Genomic DNA, 23307 nt, shown 5'->3' with positions numbered 1-23307 from the left:
CGTATGCTGGCTGTGAGCATCCCAAACTGGGAGCTACAGCAGCAAAGCATTGTAAGGTACCCAAGTTGCAAGGCAAGCGGTGACAACATCCCGGTCTGGATTGCATCCCAGAGTATGATATTATTAGGTGTCCTAGGTACTCATCTGGGTTTCCTCACTTTTCTTGAGGCATCCTGTGGAAAATAATACTCAAAGGCTATATTTCTGTGAAGTCTGTAGTACCCCCATAGGGACCTCTTACACTGAGGTAATTCATTTAATAGATGAAACACATTGGCACTGTGCCTCAAATAATTCAGAATTCCCTCTTGTAGTTCACCATACTAGTATTCACTATACACAGGCTCAACTATCTGTCGGGAAAGTTGACTTAGCACAAGTGCTATTTTATTTTTAGGACAAGAGAGCATCTTGAATACATGACACACTTCATCTCCTGTGGAGAACAGAAGAACACCACACTTTGCGGCATGTTCTTTCAGCGACAGAGAAAATTTTTCCAATCACTCAAGCTAGTTTGACTAAAATGTAGAGTCAGGATCACACACTGGAAATTTTGGGAAATGTGGAAACATTCTCTTAGATACGGTGAATTAGCAGGAAAGTCACCACTCTTCATATATAATCTTCTGTGTGTTGTGTTTTCTGACTTATTTTTCCCCTCTTGAAAGGAATTTTTCACTATTCTATCTAGTTATTTCATTTTTAATGTAGATGTATTTTTGGCATAATTTGTTCATGCAGTATCTCAACCTGTGCTATGAGTTTACATGGTGGAAATGAATAAAACCTCAGCATTTTATAAAGTACTGTCTTCATCTTGGCATATGCATATCTTTATCCTTTTCCCTAGAGTGTGGGAACTGGCACCACAAGTGAATCAGGAGCACAGGAATAAATAATTTGTGCTGAGGAAGTATGCGCTATTACCAGTTCCCAAAATTATCACTTTCTCTTTACATCTACCAGTTTAGGTGCATTATCTATTGACAAAATCTGCCCTATTGTAAAGGAATATCAGTAGTGTCAACTTTTACAAACGTATTGTGTCTTACAATTTTAGTGTTTTGCTGAAAACGCCAAATCTTGGAGTCATGTGAACATATCAGAATTTAAGCCTTCACTTTTTTAAAAGCAAGCGTTTAACCCTCATTGGTTGTAGAGAAAAGCTTGAAAATGTGAATTCTAAAGACTCAAACTCTAGACGGCAAAATAAAAGATGCAGAGGGTTTGGTGGGTTTTTTTTCCATTAATCCCAGGTTTTTTTAGGGCTAGACTCAATTTTTGAATGCTTTAGGTTCTCAATACTGGAATACAATGCAAATGTAATAACACTGTTATGAGGACTTGTAGTAACAAAAAATGTGCTTGCAAATATTTTAAAATCTTAACACCTTTATGAAGCCCACTTACAAAAAAAATGTTCAATATGAGACTTAAGGGTCAATAAAAGTATTTGGCTTGATGCAGGTTACAGAGACTCCAAGGAATAAATAAAGGCCTAAATGAGATTTAGAAAATCTAAATTTGGAGCCTTCTATATGGGGTCAATACCAAGTATTATGCAAATTGAATGTATTTAGTATTAAAGAGATACAATTTGGATATTAACAGGTGGTTTTAATGTTCCGTTTGACTCAATACCAAAAGTGATTAGCATGAAAATCTTTATAATTTATCTATTGAGTAATTTACCCTAATGAGGTACTTGTGAAACTTCTAGGGAATAATACAAGTACCACAGTAATGTTAAGTACTTTCAAACAGCAATGATAAGATTTTACTGGTGTCCACTGTTCCAGGGAGTCTAACAGTAGCTGCATATTTTGACTGGTGTCTGCTTGGCCACAATAAGAATATATGAAGATATCACTCCTGATATGGGAAAGACAGACAGATTAGACTTTTGGAAAGGCTACATTGTGAAACACTTGAGAACATTTACTGGTATACAAGCTCTAAACTGGGAGCAATTTAAAAAAATCAGATTGATCACTTTTTAGTTTACTGAATTCTGCCACTATGTAAGTCCCTGAAACTCAAATGCAGATTTTTGCAAAGACATTTTGCAGGCCATTAGTTAAAAAAATAAAAAATAAAAATAAAAACTTTTACATGGAGGAAGGCCCAGAAGGAGCTCATATTTCCTTGTTTGTGTGTGTTTTTGTCAGACACTAAATGCAATCTGTATATAGTTTTTTTGTGGTTTCATAGAATGATGTTCAACTGTCCAGGCTGGTGGTTAGTACTAAATGATGCTGCCAAAGCTTTACTGTTCTCAAATTCTTAGCACTCTAGAAACAAACAAATGAACAAACAGTCTCTTCCATCTGGAATGGAAGACTGAATAAAAGTAAGAACAAAACTGTGGTAGAAAGGAACATACGCTCAAAAGAAAAGAAAAGAAAAGAAAAGAAAAGAAAAGAAAAGAAAAGAAAAGAAAAACAGGAGGAGGCAGAAAGCAACTACCCCAATTTACAGCTATAGTTTAAATGGTGCAGGCACCTTTAATACTGTAGCAAAGGAAAGGCATTTCAAATAATATTACTCTTACTAAAGCACAGCTCAGTCAGAGAAGACCAGGACTCATTCATAGGTGGTGCATACAATAAAGAAAAATCTAGAGAAGTGAGTTGTATTTTGTTTCAAAACTCAGTATCTGCCCCATTTTTCATGTTATGATCCATATTGGAACGTTCAAGACAACCAGTAAAGGTTTCAGTGTTCAAAAGCAAGACTAACTGAGAGGCTCCATGGCAGGTAAATAAATGTATTTCCAGTGAAATAATGATTTGATAGAATGTCATCCCCTCTCACTGCATAAATAGGAGAGGTGATGACATTCTGTAAAAGGCAATTTTTATTCCCATACTTCTGACTTCCAGAGATATATTACTCACTCAGTTCCTGTGAGTTATCTGCTCTGAGGTCATGTCTTATTTTTTAGAATGCCATCACTGACTGAACAACAGTTAAGTGACAAGAAAAAATGGGAATGTTATTTTCCACCCTACATAACCTCATGTAAGTATCTGAGAACATCCATTCACGTAAAATAGTTGACTATTGTTGTAGCTCTTGTTTCGTCATCATTAAAAGCTAATTCCACATATGTTTGAGCTACCTATGTAATATCTACAGGAGAAAATGATGTGATATGGTTTCCAAACATTGTCAGACTTATCAAGCACATATGTAGAAGAATTAAGATCCCAGAATTCTCTGTATCATCTCATAATTTTTAACATTTTAATTAATTAGCAGCTTATTCCAAAAATGTTTGAATACTTAAGACATTTGATAACTATGGTTAATCCTCATTAAAACTAAGATTACATGATATAATTACATGTAAATGAGAATGAATTCAATAAAATTCTTACCCTTTTCAGTGTTGGGCACTCTGTTGTGAATCATACAGTATATACAATTAGACTTATATTGCTAAGCTAAAAATATTGGTGAAGATCTAAAAATGACGAACAGTACCTTTTAAATTAATGTCTTATTAGTTGAGTGAAGTACACTGACAAAGAATAATTTATGCTTATTCAAACTGCTCTCGACATCTTCAGGTGTTTCCAAATGAGCTCACAGAAGAGTGATTAAATGCATCTGATAACAAGCCACACATTGCTGAAATTACTTACCGCCTCATTTTATGATTAATTAAACATGTAGATTAAAGTTGCAAAAGAATTTAGATTAATGAGCAAGTTAAGTCTTGCTGATATAAGTGAATTGGGAATTGGATGCTCTGTGGAACTTTATAAACATGCATTTTATAATGAGTAAGACAAGGCTACATGTTGAATCCTGGCCACAAGGGCCTTTGACGATGCAGTCTTTTTTAACATGGTTTGACAGCTTTCAAATAACATTCTACTATAGGCTTTAAACTTTGTGCATTGCTGTAAAACATGGCTACATAACTCATGTATTAGGAGTACGATTATTTCAAAGCTCTCCAAGGTAATGACCCCTTATAGCAGCAGCTGTTCAGAAAAATTACAAGCTCAATTGTTATTTTAATCAGAGAGAGTTTAGTAGTTAAAAGCAGTTATGCAACTTGTAAAATTATATGACACCTCATCAGTAGCTTCTCTACAGCATCCTTCATCCAAAAAAATAATAAAAAAACAGTTTGGACTTATTAGGGAAACAGGATGCTCAGTCATTCATAAAAAATTCAAAGCCATTTATTAGTGTGGTTTCTGTGCACAGCAAGGTAATGTTTAAATTTATGATGACTCTTATCAGCTCCAAGAGTGTCTCTAAATATCGGCTGGGTTTGCCAAGTATCCAATTTCTCTCTTTTAAGATCAGCTTTACCTAATCCAGATAGTTTAGTTAGTGTCAAAAAGCCAAGTTGGACTTTATGATTTTGCTGGGCAAGAGCAAATCCATGAATAACATTTCCATGAACAGTGTTTTGTACAGAGAAGCTGAAAGCAAAGCTATTGAACTAACCTTACGATTAATAAAAAGATTTTACTACTGTACTTGTAGCACAATGACATTTACAACTCCGCTTTCATGATCTACTGCACAAAACAGTGGCACGAAGTGTCTCCTTCAGACTCCACTGAGGAGTCTGATTAACACTGCTCTCTCAAATACACCTTTATTTCCTTTCCATACATAATTTTAGAACTTGAATTACAGATCTATTTTCTTGCAAAGGTTGCATACTTTCTATTTAAATTCTAATTTGAAGATATCAAAGGACTACTAAAATTAAAAATTAAGAAAAATTTTGTACAAGGACCAACAAAATCCCTTTGTAACAGACCTGGCAAATTGTGGATATTAACCTCACACATTAATCGCATGAACCTAATGGCCTTTCTGAAACTGTATTAACGAGAATACAACATTGTGAGTTGCATTTTATAACAGAGTGTATGACTTGATTGTTTTCATTGTTTATTGATTTACTCCCCAATCAGGCATAGCACTTAAGCACATGTTTTAACCCCCAGTGACTTCACCAGGACTTCTGCACATGCTTAAGTGCTTTTGTGCATCAGGGCTTTAAGGCTATTTAATCCTAAAATTTATTCAATTTGATTAAAGAGGTACATATTCCATGTACAGTCAGGATATTATATATTGGATCCTCACTTTTGGTGTGCCTATTTAAAAAAAAAACCTTTAAAAAGGTCATAAAAACACAAGAATGGTCATACTGGATCAGACCAAGATGGTCAATCTAGCCCAGTAGCCTCTTTTCCAATAGTGGCCGGTGATAGATGTGTCAGAGGGAACGAACAGAATGGGGCAAGTTATCAAGTGATCCATCCTGTCACCCAGTCCCAACTTCTGGCAGTCAGAGATACCCAGAGCATGAGATTGCACCACTGACTATCTTGACTGATAACCATTGATGGATCTATCCTCCCTGAACTTTTCTTATTTTTTTTTTAAACTCAGTTATACTTTTGGTCTTCACAACACCCCTAGCAACAAGTTCCACAGTTGGCTGTGTGAAGAAGTATTTCCCTATGTTTGTTTTAAACCTGCTGCCTACTAATTTCACTGGGTGACTCCTGGTTCTGGTGTTATGTGAAGGAGTAAATAACATTTTCCTATTCACTTTCTCCACACCATTCATGATTTTATAGACCTCTATCATAGCCCCTCTTAGTCATCTCTTTTCTAAGCTGAACACTAAACACTTTTAATCTCTCCTCATATGGAAGCTGTTCCACACCCCTAATCATTTTTGTTGTCCTCTGTACCTTTTCAAATTCTAATGTATATTTTTAGTGGCGGTACCAGAACTGCACCCAATAGTGAAGGATGGGCACACCAGGGATTCATGTAGTGGCATGATGATATTTGTGGTTTTATCTATCCCTTTCCTAATGTTTCCTAATATTGTTAGATCTTTTGACTGCCACTGCAACCTGAGCAGATGTTTTCAGCGAACTATCCACAACACCTCCAAGATTTCTTTCTTGAGTGGTAACAGCTAATTTAGACCCCATCATTTTGTATGTATAGTTGAGGTGATTTTTTTTTCTAGCGTGCATTACTTTGCAAATATCACAACATTAAATTTCATCTACCATTTTGTTGCCCAATCACCCAGTTGTGTGAGACCCTTTTGTAGCTCTTCACAGTCATCTTTGGACTTAACTATCTTCCATAATTCTGTATTGTCTGCAAACTTTGCCACCTTCAGTGTCTACCCCTTTTCCAGATCATTTGTGAATCTGTTGAACGGCACTGGTTCCAGTACAGATCTCTGGGGGACCCTGGTATTCTCCTCTCTCCATTGTGAAAACTAATCACTTATTCCTACCCTTTATTTCCTATCTTTTAACGAGTTACTAATTCATGAGAGACCTCCCCTCTTATCGCATGACTGCTTACTTTACCAAAGAGCCTTGTATGTGGGCCCTTGTCAAAGGCTTTCTGAAAGTCCGAGTATACTAACTATATCAACTGTCCATGTGTTTGACACCCTGACACCACCAAAGAATTCTAATCGATTGGTGAGGTATGATTGCCCATTACAAAAGCCATGTTGACTCTCCCCCAACATATCCCGTTCATCTATGCATCTCATAATTCTGTTCTTTACTACAGTTTCAACTAATTTGCCAGATACTGGAGTTAGGCTTACCTGCCTGTAATTGCCAGGATTGCCTCTGAAGCCTCTCTTTAAAAAAAAAAAAAAAAAAAGTGTTACATTAGTTACTCCCAGTCATCTGGTACAAACGCTGATTTAAGCAATAGATTGCATATCACAGTTGTTAGTTCTGCAATTTCATATTTGAGTTCCTTCAGAACTCTTGAGTAGATAGCATCTGGTCCGGATGACTTATTACTGTTTAATTTGTCAATTCATTCCAAAACCACCACTATTGATAGCTCCATCTGACACAGTTCCTCAGATTTGTCACCTAAAAAGAATGGCTCATGTGTGGGCATCTCCCTCACATCCGCTACAACGAAGAATGATGCAAAGAATTAATTTAGCTTCTCCACAATGGCCTGGTATTCCTTGAGTGCTCCTTTCCTCAGTAGCATCTGACTTCCAATAAAGGATGCTGTCAAGGTTCCTTCCCCACTCTGAACTCTAGGGTACAGATGTGGGGACCTGCATGAAAACCCCCTAAGCTTATTTTTACCAGCTTAGGTTAAAACTTCCCCAAGGTACAAACTATTTTACCTTTTGTCCTTGGACTTTATTGCTGCCACCACCAAGCATCTAACAAATATATATAATCGGAAAAGAGCCCGCTTGGAAACGTCTTTCCCCCCAAATCCTCCCCAAACCCTATATCCCCTTTCCTGGGAAAGGCTTGATAAAAATCCTCACCAATTTGCATAGGTGAACACAGACCCAAACCCTTGGACCTTAAGAACAATGAAAAAGCAATCAGGTTCTTAAAAGAAGAATTTTATTTGAAGAAAAAAAGTAAAAGAATCACCTTTGTAAAATCAGGATGGTAAATACCTTACAGGGTAATCAGATTCAAAACATAGAGAATCCCTCTTGGCAAAATCTTAAATTACACAAAGACACAAAAACAGGAATATACATTCCATCCAGCACAGCTTATTTTCTCAGCCATGTAAACAAAACAGAATCTGACGCATATCTAGCTAGATTACTTACTAAAGTTCTAAGACTCCATTCCTTTCTGTTCCCGACAAAAGCATCACACAGACAGAGAGAACCTTTGTTTCTCCCCGCCCCCTCCAGCTTTGAAAGTATCTTGTCTCCTCATTGGTCATTTTGGTCAGGTGCCAACGAGGTTATCCTAGCTTCTTAACCCTTTACAGGTGAAAGGGTTTTTCCTCTGGCCAGGAGGGATTTTAAAGGTGTTTACCCTTCCCTTTATATTTATGACAGATGCCTTTTTACCTCTGCCTATTTTATTCTGCTGTTTAGCCATGGTGACATTTTTCTTTTGGTCCTCTTACTTTTTTTATTTGGGATATACATTTATTTTGAGCCTCTATAATAGTGATTTTTAAACAGTTTCCATGCAGCTTGCAGGAATTTCACTCTTCTAACGGTTCCTTTTAATTTCTAATTAACTAGACTTCTGTTTGCTTATTATGAAATCTTATCCATGTTTTACCAATTTAAGAATGAGCTTAAATGTATCAACTGCATGACTTTTTTTGTTTGTCTGAACTAAATTTATTTTTAAATAATTGTAAAAATGCTGAATGAAAGTTAAACCAAATTAAATACGGTTTTACTTCTTTTCAGTACACTTGTCATTAGTGTAAGTAATGGTATACAGTGGTCACCAAGAATATATCAATATTTATCCACTGGTACTACACAGATAACAGAACTAGTGTAATTACTTCCTCTTTGAATGATAGAGAGAAAAAAATGCAGTTTCATGGTGGCCCAAATTTGCAAACCTAGTATCCTAAAGTTAGTCTTCTAAATCTATATTTAGGTACCTAAGGTTAAATTTTCAAAAAAGTGACTTAGCAGTGCAAGTCCCATCAGTCTGATTTCTTAAAGGTAGAATTGCATATGCATAATACTCTGTCATTTAGAGTTTGGCCTGTCTTGTCAAGAGACAATCAACCCAATATAATTTGTATTTATTTATTTAGATGAATATGAACATTTCATGTAAAATCATTTGGATAATATAAGCTATATGAAAACTTGCCTTAAAGATAGGCAGCAAAACTACAGTTTTTGTAATTGCTGTTTATACACTTCATTATGTCATGCATTTTCAACAGCGGATCCCTTCATGTCAGAATGCAAGTGTTCCTAAACAGCACATTTTTCAGTGTTGTCTGCAAGACTCTTGCTCCTTGGCCTTTCTTCAGTAGACGTTGCTTAGCTTGCTAAACTGCGTCCTGATTTTGTCATATGAGCAAACATCAATTTTGCATTAGTATTTGACCACTAAATTCATTTTCACTTGCCACTATACCCAAGTGTGTAGAGGTAGAATATAGTCCATTAATCCATTGCTCCATCTTTGCTTCCGAATACTTTGAACTACTAATGACTCCAGACTCTTCCTCTTCAAAGTTCAGGACAGTTAAACAAGGTTGTATGTGTCAAAGCTCAAAATTTCTATCTACTCCAAAGCAATCTTGAAGTGACATAGCACAGATTAAAGCAGACGTGCCTCCTGAGATGCTGCAAGTTCCTATGATAAACGGTGCCTTGTTTCAAGATGTGATTTTAAAAGCAAAGCAACTGTGAATAAAGTAATAATAATAGTCCAATTTAAGCTGATATATGCAAGGGGGGACATGCCTACTGATGAGGTGGCATTTTTGCTAGCAGTCATCCAACCTCAAACATGCAACTAGGAATGGATCTCCATTTGACAGCAAAGACAAGACATGCTACACCTCTCGACCATGTGTTTATTATTAGCATTTTTAGTGGTCTGGGGATGTCAAGATTTACCAAAATACGGCTCTAAAACACACCAAATTCTATCATCCAAAACATGCTTTTTCCATGGAGTTTGTGTTTTTCTATCATTTCCATGTGTTATTTCTGTTGGAAGAACCCTCTTTCTGAGATCATAGTGTAATGGAGACTATCTATTTTACAGTACATAAATTCTTCAGAAACTTGTGTCCCAAAGCCCTAGACAGAGCAGCACAGGATGATAGCGGCAGCCTAAGACTTAGCTAGAAATTGAAAGGATCAAGAAAATTTTTTCACTCTTCCATATATTGGTGTTATGGATCTATCTGGGTTCAATCATATGCCACTTATTGATGGTCCACAGATGAAAAATACATTCCCTTCCCCCTATCCCCTATTCACTTCACTCTAATCAGACATATAAGTTTACAGAAAAAAATGTTTTCTGGAGCCAAACATCTGCCCTCCAGGAGATTTAGTGCCACCCCTCTCCCCATCAACCCACTATACTCTTAGAATTTTGTGTGGAATTTTTATTATAAATAGAGGAGAAGGAAATAGAACTGCTGCAGAGATAGATATTTTAAAAATGATCTGATCTTTACTGAGGCACTTCAAACAGATTATATGAAAAAAACAGCTAGCCAACTAAACATTTAACCAACCAATTTAATTGTAGCTTCTCTCTATCTTTTTTTTTTTTTTTTTTTTTTTTTAGCAGAAAGCTTCCCACAATGTGTTTAAAAAGATCCTGGAGAAAGTTTTCAAAAACACCTATATGATTTAGGAGCCTCATTCCCGTTTTCAAAAGTAATTTAGGGGTTAAAAATTTCAAAAGGATTCTAAGTCACTTATGAAAAGGGGAATTCGACACTTTTGAACGTTTTACCCCATCTTTTCATACTGAGTAAGGAGATAAAAATAAGTGAAGTCGAGTAATAAAACCATGAAGGGAAGATCCTCAGCTGGTAGAAATTGTCATAGCTCCATGGAAGTCAATGGATGACAATTTACCTTAGTTGAGGAATATCTAGAATAAGAGGGTGTAAAATGGAAATGAATTCAAGTGATAATAAAAAGTACAAAGTAGTATGCAAAACATTTGATAAATGTAGCTATTCTGCAAAATTTCTAAATTATAAATTTGATAGTCATCCACCTTTAACTATCCAGCAGCTATGTAGCAACCCTGTTAAGAAACCTTGTTTTATCACAAAGGGAGCAAAACATTAACATAAAAAAGCAAATACACAAAGACCTATTACAGGTTTCAGAGTAGCAGCCGTGTTAGTCTGTATTCGCAAAAAGAACAGGAGTACTTGTGGCACCTTAGAGACTAACAAATTTATTTGAGCATAAGCTTTCGTGAGCTACAGCTCACTTCATCAGATGGACGAAAGCTTATGCTCAAATAAATTTGTTAGTCTCTAAGGTGCCACAAGTCCTCCTGTTCTTTTTGCAGAGACCCATTAGGGACTGTTTGTTGTTCTGGAGAATTGCCAATGGAAAACGTTGCTAACTTGTCAGTTTCCTTCTTCCAAAAGAGCATGTCCAGCAACCCATCTACCATAAGATGATATATTTCCAGAGCCAGAGAAGGAGACAGTTCCAAAATTATCAGTCAGGGCTGTCTACAAAGAAGGATCCTCCCACTCAGCTGTATCCAGAATAAGATTCTTCCAAGATGCAAATACTGAACAGAAACTTATTTACCGAATTGAGAATAAGCTCTGATTTAAAACTGGTTTTATACACACACAAACACACACACAGTAAGAAAACAAAGATTCCTTCCTCTTAGTGTCAAAACTAGTATACAACCATTCCTCAGAATCACGGCTGAAGGTAATACCTCTTGGCTCTTGTGTCTCCAATATTGCTCTATAGTAGAACAGAAAGAGCTGAAATATTTTGGCATGAAAAAAGAAGAAGAGTCCTGCAGATTGCAATGCAGAAAACTTTGAAGGAAGAATAAAGAAGGTGTTTACTGGAAGTCCTTTTGAATCAGCTTGGTAAACTATGCTAAAGATTTAACTTTCTTGGCCAGCAGGATTGGCCTGCATTCAGTACTGACATGAAGAAATGCTAACGTTACAGGAATGAGCACAGGATGTGCACATTAGCAAATAGCTGGGGAGATGTACACATGCTAATGGCACGTAGTCCTATCCAGATCTGAGGACACTATGCTGTTTGACATCACCAACATCTGGCTCTGAATTGTGTTACATCTCAAATGTATTAGTGCCAGTTTGACAGCCCCGAGCTCTAGTAACCTGACACTCAACGACTTGTTGCTTAGTTTGTGATTCTGCGTGCCTTGGTTTAAATCACAGGTATCTCCTTGCAACAGCAGTATATACCATACATCTAATGGAAAGGAAATAAGGTATCCACAGACTATGAAAATGATTGTTACATTTTTGTATATCTTTCAGTTCTGTGATACAGACTGACACTGAAGTCAACAGCCATGCAACTGGCTCATAATTTCTACATTTCTTTGCTCTCCAACATAATTTCTATCCAACACTATTTGGATCATAGTGTCCTTTGCTAGGGACACAATCAATACATCCATATTGGTTATATTAGATTTCTGGACTTTATAGCATTTTATCTGTTGTCTCTTCAGCATGTGAGATTTTCTGGGAGTTTCCCCTCTCATAAATCAATCAATTAGTCTTCCACAACTTCCCAGATTTAACTTTCTCTCTCTTTATTTGAACTCCTCACATTTTCATATCCTCTTGACCATTGTGTCAAAATATTGAGAGTCTAACTTAAAATCCAGAACCAGAATTCACAAAATCTGAATTTGAGTTCTCTGCCATGTTCAGAGGGCAGGAAAATGAAGATAATTCAAAGAAGGAGGAAGAAAGTATCTATAACTCAGAACTCTTAATATTAATTCAGAAGAGGGTGGAACTCTAGATCTCTTAGATGAGGGTTTTAAATTTTTTTCGCCTTTCCCTTGGAAACTAATTTCTTCTATGTGCTCATCTAAATGAGATGAGAGTCTCTGAAAAATACTAATGTGGGAGTTCACTAGTCTGCTGAGCTTTACTGCTAACCATCCCAGCCTCTCTCTAGCTAGCTACTTATGTGACCATCATCAACATAGTATCTGAGGGCCTCCTCATTAATAAAAAATACAGAAGAATAATTACCAGAACCAACTCTCTCTCTTCCCAGTAGGACTAAGAACTGTACAGGTAGAAGAATGTGTTTATTTTGAGTGTAGACTAGATGGGCGTAAATAACTTATGTTACATGTGCATGAGGAGCGACTGTGGAAATGCTCAGCCAAAAACGCAAGTTTTGCATTTAGCTCTGAATGCAGTGAGGCCAATGGTCATTACCTTTTGTGGGAGTGCATTCTATCCTCTCGGTCTGGCTCCCAGGAAAGTTCGGTCTCTTACACGCACAATTGTTCAGCAGTTTAATTGCTCTGTTGGAAGGTCATTCTCATGTAAGGAGAAGCACTCTCTCAAGCAACTGAGTCCAGTCTCATGGAGGGCTTTGAATATTAGGAGAGAGATCTCCAGTTGGATTCCATGTTTAATGAGGAGCCACCAAAGCAAACTAAGCACAAATTTGATGTGTTCACAAGAATCTGTGCTACTAAGGAGATGTGGCTGTATTTTGTACTAGCTAGAGGGTTTTTTAGGTTGATTGTGTTCATTAGACATGAGTAATCAAGTAGGGTGATTAAGAATATATGGATTATTTTGGCAAAACTGTGACCAACACAATGGGGAGCAGTTTTCTGGCCAGCTACAAGTGGAACCGAGGATTTTTCAGACTTGTGGTTATTTGATTATCCAAACACTGAGAAGTCAAAAAAGACCTTGAGGGTGTGAACTAATGTTAGTGGTATATGCACTCAATAAATGGAGATGTTATGGAGAAAGGGATTTCTTCAAAGTGCTTCCCTCTTGCTATCAGCATCACCTATTTTGCCTAGGTTCAGCTTCAGCAAGTTTATTTTCGTCCAGGTGCTAGACATTGAGAGAGCTGGGAGCTGGTGCCATTTACATCTACCATGAGAAAAAGGTAGAGCTGGGTATTGTCTGTGTATTGCTGGCACTCCATTGTGTGATATCTAACCTCGTTCCACAGCAGCTTCACAAAGATATTCAATATGATGGGGAGAAAAGGCTTGAGCCTTGAGGGGCACCACATACAAGAATCTTGGGAGCTAAGGAATGGTTGGCCAGGGGAGTTTGGTGATCAGAGAGATCCAAGAAGGATGACCGCTTGTCTACAGGAGAAGGTCATCCACCAAAACAGCAGGTGCCCAGGTCCGAAGCCCAGTTGTGAAGAACTCGGTACACTGGTAGCTGACAGCTGACATACTAAACCTTTTGCTACCTTCTTGATGAGCTCTCTTCGAAAAGGGAAGTTTGGTACCGGACAGTAATTGGTGTGGAGCCGAACATTATGTGACTGTTTCTTTAATAACAGATGCACAATTGTATGCTTTAGCGTGGGGGGCAGAATTCCCTCCTTGAAGAAGGTGTTGGCATCCTCTGCAAGTAAATGTCACAGATGTTCTCTGTTCTCTTTTACTTGCCAGGAAGGGCAAGGGATCAGAGTCAAATGTGATGTGCTTGAATGCTGGTAGTGTTTGTACAACTCCTACCAATGTGAATTTTTAAGAGAGGGTTGTCTCTTTTGTCCTGTGAGATCTATTGTAAGGAGTGGTCAGAGCAGAAGGGCAAAGTGATAGAAGTGTGAATCTTGTATTCTTTATGTTCACATCCAGAGCAAGGATCCAGTCAAGGGTATATCTGGGCTGCGTATGTAAGTCTAGAGAGGGCCCATGAGTCAACAGATCAGGCAGGAGATTCTGTAACGCTGAATCAGAGACGTTGTCCAGGTTTGCACTGAAGTCTCCTAACACAATGAGCCTTGTGAACTTCACTGCCCTGAATTAACTCCTCTGGGAAACCTTTTGTGCCTGAAGTTCTGGTGATTAATAGGATGACCAAGTTAATCTTGTTTCTAGACTCACAGATTAAGTGGATGCTCTCAAAGATTGTGTTTCAATGGATCTCTCACACTGGAGTCTGGATAGTGGATAGTCCACTTCACCATCTAATATCTGTTAAAGACATTTAAATACTTTCTTAGTAATATTACTTCCTCTGGTTACAACAATTCAGACTGAGATGTCCTGGGAAAATATTTGCTTATCTATAGAGCCTCTGTTTCTCTGTTACTGAACCCTCAATCCTTCATTAATATTCAGAGTCCCTTCTTTTTTTGCAGCTGGTGGAGAGGCACTTCCCTTTTTGTCCTAGCAGTGATGCAGCAAAGCCTTTTACTGAGGAGGGAATGTCTGACTCACCTTAACTCCTTAGAGTTTGTCAAGTCTTTGGTTTATCTGAGGCTTGAAAGAAACAAAGAGATCTTGTCATTTAGACTGCTACAAAAAGTCATTAACATTTTGTGCAGCAATTGCTTTTAGGATTTGGTTGATCTTTATTGGCTATTTGCACTGCACAAGGGGAGCAACTTCACAATATGGTTTTGCTGGGAGAAGTATCTTCCTAAAGCAAAGAAAACATCTCTCAAATAGATAAGCTATAAACAAACCTCTTTTCACTGATGCCAGGTTATTCCTCCATACTAAAGCACAAATACTGAAAATTATCATCCTGAGTCTTTGTGGACACATGACAGGGTACAGCAAAGTGGAAGCCTTTTGGCAGTCTGTCTTAAGTTCAGAAGCTGCCTCCCCGTCTGTGCTAACAATCCCATACCAGATGTTCTGGTAGATCTACAGACTGGCATAGAACAACAAACAAACTTTCTTTGCAAACTACCTTATTTAACCAGCTCAATTACCTTCTTAAAGGTGGCCTTTGGACCTCCCTGAGACAGAATTATATATCTATTATGTGTTTGGGTCATCATTCATTTGCAATATTTTTCTGATATTTTGGGTCAATATCTATCTCATGGCAAGATGTGATTATCTGAAAACTCCTAATTAATGATGGTGTAATACATCTCTCTGAAATGCTTGAGATCCTTAGAGTGAAAATTATCATCAACACATAAATTAATATATAACATTTAAAATTTTAGTATCAGTATTGTTAATATTATTATCCTGCTAAGAAGCTTTTGTTTCATTCCTACTGAATGAAGTATAGAAAAAAATCCAATATCTCCCCCATTTTTCCATACTATTTTAGAGGAAGAATCCTTGGATTATACCAACTGCCACTACTTTAATAGGTAGCATCTTCATTTAAATTATGGCTAACTGAAATTTGGGGTTTTTTATATTAATTGCCGATTTCCATAAATTTAATAATAATTCTATCCTATTCAGGTTCTTATATCAGCCCATCACTGTGATATCTGAATGTAATTAAAACTAACATTGTATGATACCTCCATTTTTTAGGTCACTACCACTCTTTGGTTTGGGGAATTTACACCAGTAATCCAGGATAGGATCTGATTTTTTGTTCATTTAATGTTATATTTTTAATTTGGAATAAAAGCAACACTGTTAATAAAGTTAGAAACTACCCCAGTAAAGAAAGTCTAATGTTCACCCTCAGATGTATATGTCGGAGGTAGGTGGTTATTGGGTCACAAACTCAGATTCCATTAAGGTTATTGTCTAATTAACTTACTGTACTTGATCTGGAAAACAATGCAAATAAAAATAGCTAACCCCAAAACATATCTTTAGAGAAACAACAGAAAGCAGCAATCAAGCTGGATGCATTTTCTTTGTGAACACAGCATGCTGCACAGTTCTACAGGGGAAATGTTCAACCATAGATACTAAGGTCAGAAGGGACCATTATGATCATCTATTCATATACAAAAGGAACTTGTGTTAATGTTTTCATATGTTGCTATGGGAGCCTAATATGATTATGGCAAAAATATAAGTAACCAAAGAGAAGAGATTATTTTCATACCTCAATTATAATTTGAAATTAAGTTTGCAGTGCAAAATAATGATAGTTGGTAAGAAGTCTGTTGTACAAATGATTACTTGCAAAAATAAAAAATACCCTTTTGTTAACAGGAAGGAATTTTCAACTGGACTAGTATGGTTTCAGAATTATATTATTATTTATTTGTATTACAATAGCACCTAGAGGCCCCAACCAGAATCACAGCATTATTGATGAACTTACAGTCTAAACAGAGAAGACAGACAGCATGGGAAAGGAAACACAGGTGCAGAGAGGGAAAGTGACTTGCCCACGGTCACACAGCAGAGCCAGAAATCCCAGTCCAGTCCTCTAGTCATTTGACCACACCGCCTTTTAAACTCACTGGACCCAAAATCATAGAACTTTAATGAGGCTCTTTTTGTGTGTGTGTGAGGAGGGTGGGGGGGGGTTCGTATTTTGTTTTTACATAGACCCACTAATAAACAAATCCATATTTTTTGCTCTCCCTGCTCAGATTAAAGTTCCGATTAATGGCTTCAGCGCAGAATGTTTAGGAGTAATTTATAGGCAGAATGGTACTTACCATAGGAGATCAGGTATTTGCCTTTATTTTCAGGCAGAAATGAGTTGCAAGCAAATTGATCCCTCCCATCTTTAAATTTTGAAACATCAGATTGCTCTCTTGGGTATACTCTCTCTTCCATTTGTACATGTAACTCCCATTAATGCTAATGTTAGTCACGTGTGTTTACAGAGAAAAGAAAATACCCCTAAATTTCAATGTGCTATAAGCAGCTTTCATTGCTAGCATTCAAGTTTATTGGCAACTCTTTTACAACTGCCCCCAAACCACATACTGTATCAGATCTCAAGTCAAGAAGGTTTTTCTCCAAAGAGTATTGAATCACTTTAATGTAGATTCTAGTGCTGCCTTACTCTACTTTCCACGTAGCTGGAAAATTCAGCTTTACTATGATACTATAAAGATGTGAAAGAACTGTAATAAGCAACTAAAAAATGATCTGTTAGCACTGTAGTGTTCAGTTTACAAAACTCTAAACAGAATACTGATGAAAAATTTTAATGATAGTTTTGCTGTGTTGCCAAGAGGAATAAGACAATTCACTATATTTTTTGTCATAAAATGTAAATTATAATGTCTTTAAGGCATCCGCAATATCTCCAAGCAGGACTGAAGAGAAAGTTCAAATGTCATTATATCTTCTACTAGTTTTTCAGTTATTTAATTTAAATTTGAACAAATTAGCATCAAAATACGCATAATCAATACTATTCCAGAAAGGAATTAAGCACACACATGGTCAATGGGACTATTCAGGAACTGAAGTCGTAAGTTTCAGAGTAGCAGCCGTGTTAGTCTGTATCCGCAAAAAGAAAAGGAGTACTTGTGGCACCTTAGAGACTAACAAATGTATTTGAGCATAAGCTTTCGTGAGCTACAGCTCACTTCATCGGATGCATTCAGTGGAAAATACAGTGGGGAGATTTACAGACCTAAAATTGCCACTTTTAGGTCTGTAAATCTCCCCACTGTATTTTCCACTGAATGCATCCGATGAATTGAGCTGTAGCTCACGAAAGCTTATGCTCAAATAAATTGGTTAGTCTCTAAGGTGCCACAAGTACTCCTTTTCTTCATGAGCTTGAAGTTACACATATTTAAGTGCTTTGCTCGATTAAAGCCTTTTTCTTGTATGCAAACCATTACAACTCAGTACAGTCTTGCATCAGATCATCAGCACAGTATAGAAAGATTTTAAATTAGTGAAATGAGTAATGTACAAAAATCAGACAAAAGCCACGATGCCAGATCTTGCCCCTGTTGTTTTCAGAGTGCAGAGCCTGACCAAAGCCCTGCAGGCATCTGATCCCTGAACCTGGGAAGTAGAATCCAGAGAGGAAAACCTCTCCCTATTTGGAAGTGGCCATGAAGCTACTCTGCAGCCACACTGCATCAACCTGACCCCCGGGCATAGTCCATGAGTCCTCCTCATTCCCCCCCATGCCATAAATGAAAGTGAAAGTGCTGGGGAGTGGCAAATATGGGTAGGCAGTGCATCCCCTGATATCCCTGCATGGCAGCTGGTGAGACAAAGAATCAGCCCACTGCCTAGAGAGCTAGTTGGCAGCTCCAAACAACAGCTGAGAACAATGGCCCATTAGAGTTAACTATCCGTTCTGCACCTACACCCAACCATGGTCCACAGGGGGAGAAGAAAAGCCCACTACAAACCTTTCAATCGCCCTCCAATCACCATCACTCCTCTGTTTCTGCAGTGCCTGCAAACATCTATACAATGGTTATTATAGCAGCCTCCACAATGCTTCCATAAACAAGACTCAGGGAGGGTGGAAGAATCGGGGTTCATCAGCACTATCCCCCCGCCTCCTTCTGCACCTCCACAAGACCCACCCATGAAGTGACTGAGGAGTCATTCCATGCCCCTACCTCTCTGTCCTGATCATCCCGAGGAACAAGTAGGCTGAGCTACCTGCCTGAACAAGGCACAGAGCCCCTTACATGGAGACTAGTGGGGGCTATACGTATGCCTGATGATTTTATTATGATTTTTAGACTCGAGTTTCTGAGCTATCGAGTTCTAAGCCTTCACAGTCTTATGCCTGCAGATATTGGCATGTATGACATTTAAAACTATGGAATACCAACCTATTTTGAATTTGTCCAAATCATTAGTTGTGGAATTTTCCTAGCACTTCATGAATACCACTGTTAATTGAGCAATTAACTCAAAACTACAGAATATGCTGTGATGGCATGATATGATATAAACCATGTAAAAGAAGGAGCAGCCAAGCAACTCAGTATGTTGAAAGATATTAATGAAGTGGCAAAATCTGCCAGAAAAATAATAATGGGTGATTTTAACTACCCCAATATTAACTGGTTGAATAACACATCTGTACATGGTTTAGAGAAGCAGCTTATTGATACTATAAATGTCTTCTTTTTGGAGCAGCTCCTTCTGGAGCACACAGGAGGATAAGCTCTGCTCAATTTAGTTTTGTGTACAAGAGGCAAGTATGGCTGTTCCCCTAAGCAACAGTGACCACAGCACAATAAGGTTTGAAATCTCAGTAGTAGAAGGTCTTTCAGTGGTGATGAAACCATTAATGGCAGGTGGATGGGTAACGCAAAAACCAAAAAATCCCTGCTGTTTCAGGCTGAAGGCTGTTTAGGAAACACAGAAGAGTTTCTTTACCTGCTGAGATAAACAATCAGCACTAACAGAGACAGAATCAATCCAGCATGTTCCTGGGCAGGAGAGTGGGGAGCAGGGAGTGGCACAGGGTGTGTGCAACATTATAAGGCAGCCTTTGGAATGTGCAAACTCTGCCGAAACACCTTTAACAGGGCAGATTGCAAACTGCGAGCACAACCTGCTGTTGAATTTTACACAGACAGAGGTAACTAGGAGCACATTAGTAGCAAAGAGACTACATTAGTGTTCCTGCAGACCACCTGCATAAAACAAATCTGGAATGAAATTGCACAAGTCCTACAGCTATTCTGAGGAGCACAGCAAAGGGATGATAAAACGTGGGTGGCTACATCCCTCTCAACCTGCGTCCACTGGCTGCACTTACGGTACATCCACAAGCCCTCTAGACCAACAAGCAATGAAAAATATGAGAGAGCAACTAAAGAAGTTAAAGAGTTTGCACAAAATTTATACACGTACATTGTCAAACTTCAATGCAGAAGAAATAACAAGAGCATTTTCTAAGACATAATATGGATTGGTGGGACGAGGCCTTAGCAGAGAATAAGACATTTTAAGGGAAATAGATAACTAGAAAACAAAGGTCAATGCCCTACCATTGATAAAAAATGGTTAAGCAAGCCAGAACAGAGAGTCCTAATAAACAGCTGCTTCTTGGAATGCAAAAAAAAAAAAAAAAAGAGCTAATATAGTTGTGAGGGAAGTGTTCATGACTTATTGCTATTGGAACCAGTGTCATGATCAGGAGGAAGTCACGCATAAAATGACAACATTTGCCAACAATACCTAAACAATGGTAGGTGAATGGGTAGTACAATGACAGAAGAAATCTAGTGTTGAAAAATGCGGGGTCATACACTTTGGAAGGAAACAAACACTTTCCTATTTACTTGCATTGCTGCATTTTAAATATACTGGAACCACTCAGGAAAAAGTAGACCAAAGAATTCAAATATCCAAGAATGTGAAGAGGCAGTTAAACCAGCAAACAAAACATTAAGATCTATAAAGAATCAGATAGAAAATATTTTAACACCATTAAATAAATCAATGGTGAATCCTCTCCCTGAATATTGTGTTCAATTCTGGACATTAATTCAAAAAATATAGCAGAAATAAAAGGGGTTCAAAAGGAATCTCCTTCCCACAGTATAGCACAGCATTATTCAACAAGCCAAGTGCATTATGTATCATTTTTACCTTCCTCTGAAGAATTATGTAATGGCTGCAGCCCACTGTGGAATACCATACTGGATAAACCATAAGTCTGATCCAGTATGGAAGATTCCCATGTTCCTAAGACTCCACATGTTGAAATATGATCAGTGTTCATATTGAAATTGGCAACCTGCTTTCAATTAAATAGATTTCCAAATGCAGTTCAGCAATGTTTAGCAGTGTTAAATATGTTAACATAGAGACTCCCAACATCGGTACAACTCCACTTAAAATGAACACACAGTATTAAAAGTGAAAATGATTCATTTCCTATTCTTTACTTTCTCAGTATTAATGCAAGTGCTTTCAAGGGGCAAATCCATGTTGTACCAGGAAATGAATTCCAAAACCATTTGCATGGATTTTCATAGCTGATCTTTGTGGTTTACCTCATCTTTGTTTTAGAGTAACATTTTTAAAGGGATGCTGCACTTTTATCAACTTTTTTCAATTAACCTTAGAAAAATAGGGATTTTCGCTGTAGAATCTTAATTAGGGATTGTGCTTAATTGGTGACATCTCTGCTGAGGAGTCAGGCATAGGTATATACTGTAGATCTAGTACATTCAGGGAACAGTTAACCTTTTACTGCAACATCACCTATAAGAGTGATTAGTCCTAAGCAATTCTCTTTCATATCAATAAATGAATCAAACTACCCTTGATATATATCCCAGGGAGTGGGAAATAGAAAGAAGCTTACTATGAACAGTTTACCATCCTGGCCCACTTAATAAATTTGACTCAGTAAGATTTCAGACAGTGTTCACACAGACAGTTGGTGTTGTACAGCCTGGCCTGAAGAAAATCCTTCCCTAACAACCTTCCTAGGGTCTTGAGTAATATCTATTCAGACACGTTAGGGCTTCAGTTGTGTGATGATTAAGCCTTTCTTTTCTACAAACACTGAGTCTGCAGATGCAAATCACCTGCAGAACCTCTGAGACCGTCTCAAGGTACAAACTGCTGTGAATGCTGTAGAGTACTCTTCTTCCACATTCTTGTTCCAGCTGTTCCATCCAAGAATTTCCTAACAGTTCTTGGTCTCCCATGTGTTCTATGCAGCTTGCACAGAGTACTCCGCTCTTGCAAAAGGAGAATTGTTTGGATGAGCATTTGGACTTTTCCCTTACTATTTTGTAAAGATTTTTGTAGGCAGCAGAGTGATCTAATGTGGCATACATATGTGGCAGTGGCAGAGCAGAGGGGTCCCCTGCTTGCATTCAGAGCACTGCAGTTCTAAAAAGGAGCATTTCTAAACATATTTTAACTAGAAAAATGTATCCAAAACAACAGGGCTTAACCCTTACCAAAAAAGTAAGTTAGTGACTACATATATTTTTTCTACTCTTGCACAATGTGATATGAGCCAGTTGGATGCTAATTTCCAACCCAGTGGTGGCTGCATTTCAGTAGTGCCATATATTTGTAGTTTATAAACATTTTAATAGCCTTTAGACGAGTATGAATGTAAATTATTATTTTATATGAATTTCTATTGTGACACCCATTTTGTTGCTTCTAAGGAAATGAAGGAGAAAGGGGCTGTGCATTGTAAACGTAGTCTAAATGTACCCTCCCCTTATTGTTTAAGAAGCAGCATTCCAAATTGAGCACAACACATATTGCTGCTCTAAACACCTGCATACTGTACATCCAATTTTTCTTGTCAAGGTACAGTCTGTACATGAAAAGTATACAACAATCAGGAACCTGACCCTGCAGAGCCCTACACATGTGAATAGTTCCATGACTGAATTGGAAACTTACTTACATGAGTAAGACTTCCTAGGCAACAGCCCCAAATCAAAGTCCTCCCCACTCACTGTAAGTTTGAGCAAAAGAAGGTACAATATTAACAATGAGTAAATGGAATCTTACAAAAACAACCTCTGCCTGTCAGAGTATATAAACCACTATGTCCTCCTGCCTTCTATAATTCCATTAAAAGCCTGTTGTGTGCCTGAATCTATGTCTATGGATGGTTCAGGAACGTTGAAACAGGACAGAGTAACAGGGAGGGAGATTTTGGAGGGATCTTTAAGAAAAAAAAAAGATAGGCAAAATAGGTACGTCAGCCATAATAACCTAAATGGTGTATGCATCTTTCTGGTTGTCTGTCTTGTTTATTTAAGATGGTAAGCTCTTTGGGGCAAGCATCATATTTTTGTATGTGTTTGCAAAGCACATAATACAATGGGTCCCAGATTTCTATTAGGGCATTTGGAAACTACTGCAATGCCAACATTAAATAATAATGATAGCAGTTAGTTCCATCTGAAGATGATTTCTTTATGTTTCTTTATCTGCCATAAAATAATCATAGATGATTCAGCCAAGACAGCCTGTGTTAAAGTACCACTTACCTTTCTCTATAAAGAACGGGTTCTTTTAACATTTCTATTGAGAAAGGTAAGGGATAAAGGTAAGGGATTTTTGAAAATGCTAATGGATTATGTATGTGACAAAGAAAGAAAATAAAAGAATCTTTAAAATAAACTTTCTAATATTT

The 23307-nt window shown here is 37.6% G+C and overlaps 1 protein-coding gene across 23 annotated transcripts in view; it reads right to left on the bottom strand.

Annotated features, from left to right (window-relative positions):
* Positions 1 to 23307, bottom strand: part of SOX6 (SRY-box transcription factor 6) — a 451795-nt gene that overhangs the window by 362442 nt on the left and 66046 nt on the right. For 10 of the 23 annotated variants that reach the window (XM_037899741.2, XM_037899724.2, XM_037899719.2 and 7 more), the window contains one exon: positions 6632 to 6667. The exons of the other annotated variants lie outside the window; for them this stretch is intronic. The gene's annotated coding sequence lies outside the window, so the exon portion shown is untranslated. The remainder of the gene's footprint in view (positions 1 to 6631; positions 6668 to 23307) is intronic. 23 annotated transcript variants of the gene reach the window in all.

The sequence above is a fragment of the Chelonia mydas genome, chromosome 6, assembly GCF_015237465.2.
Source record: "Chelonia mydas isolate rCheMyd1 chromosome 6, rCheMyd1.pri.v2, whole genome shotgun sequence".
Classification (NCBI taxonomy): Eukaryota; Metazoa; Chordata; order Testudines; family Cheloniidae; genus Chelonia; species Chelonia mydas.
The sequence above is the reverse complement of the archived record's forward strand: the minus strand, read 5'-3'. Positions and strand labels throughout refer to the sequence as shown.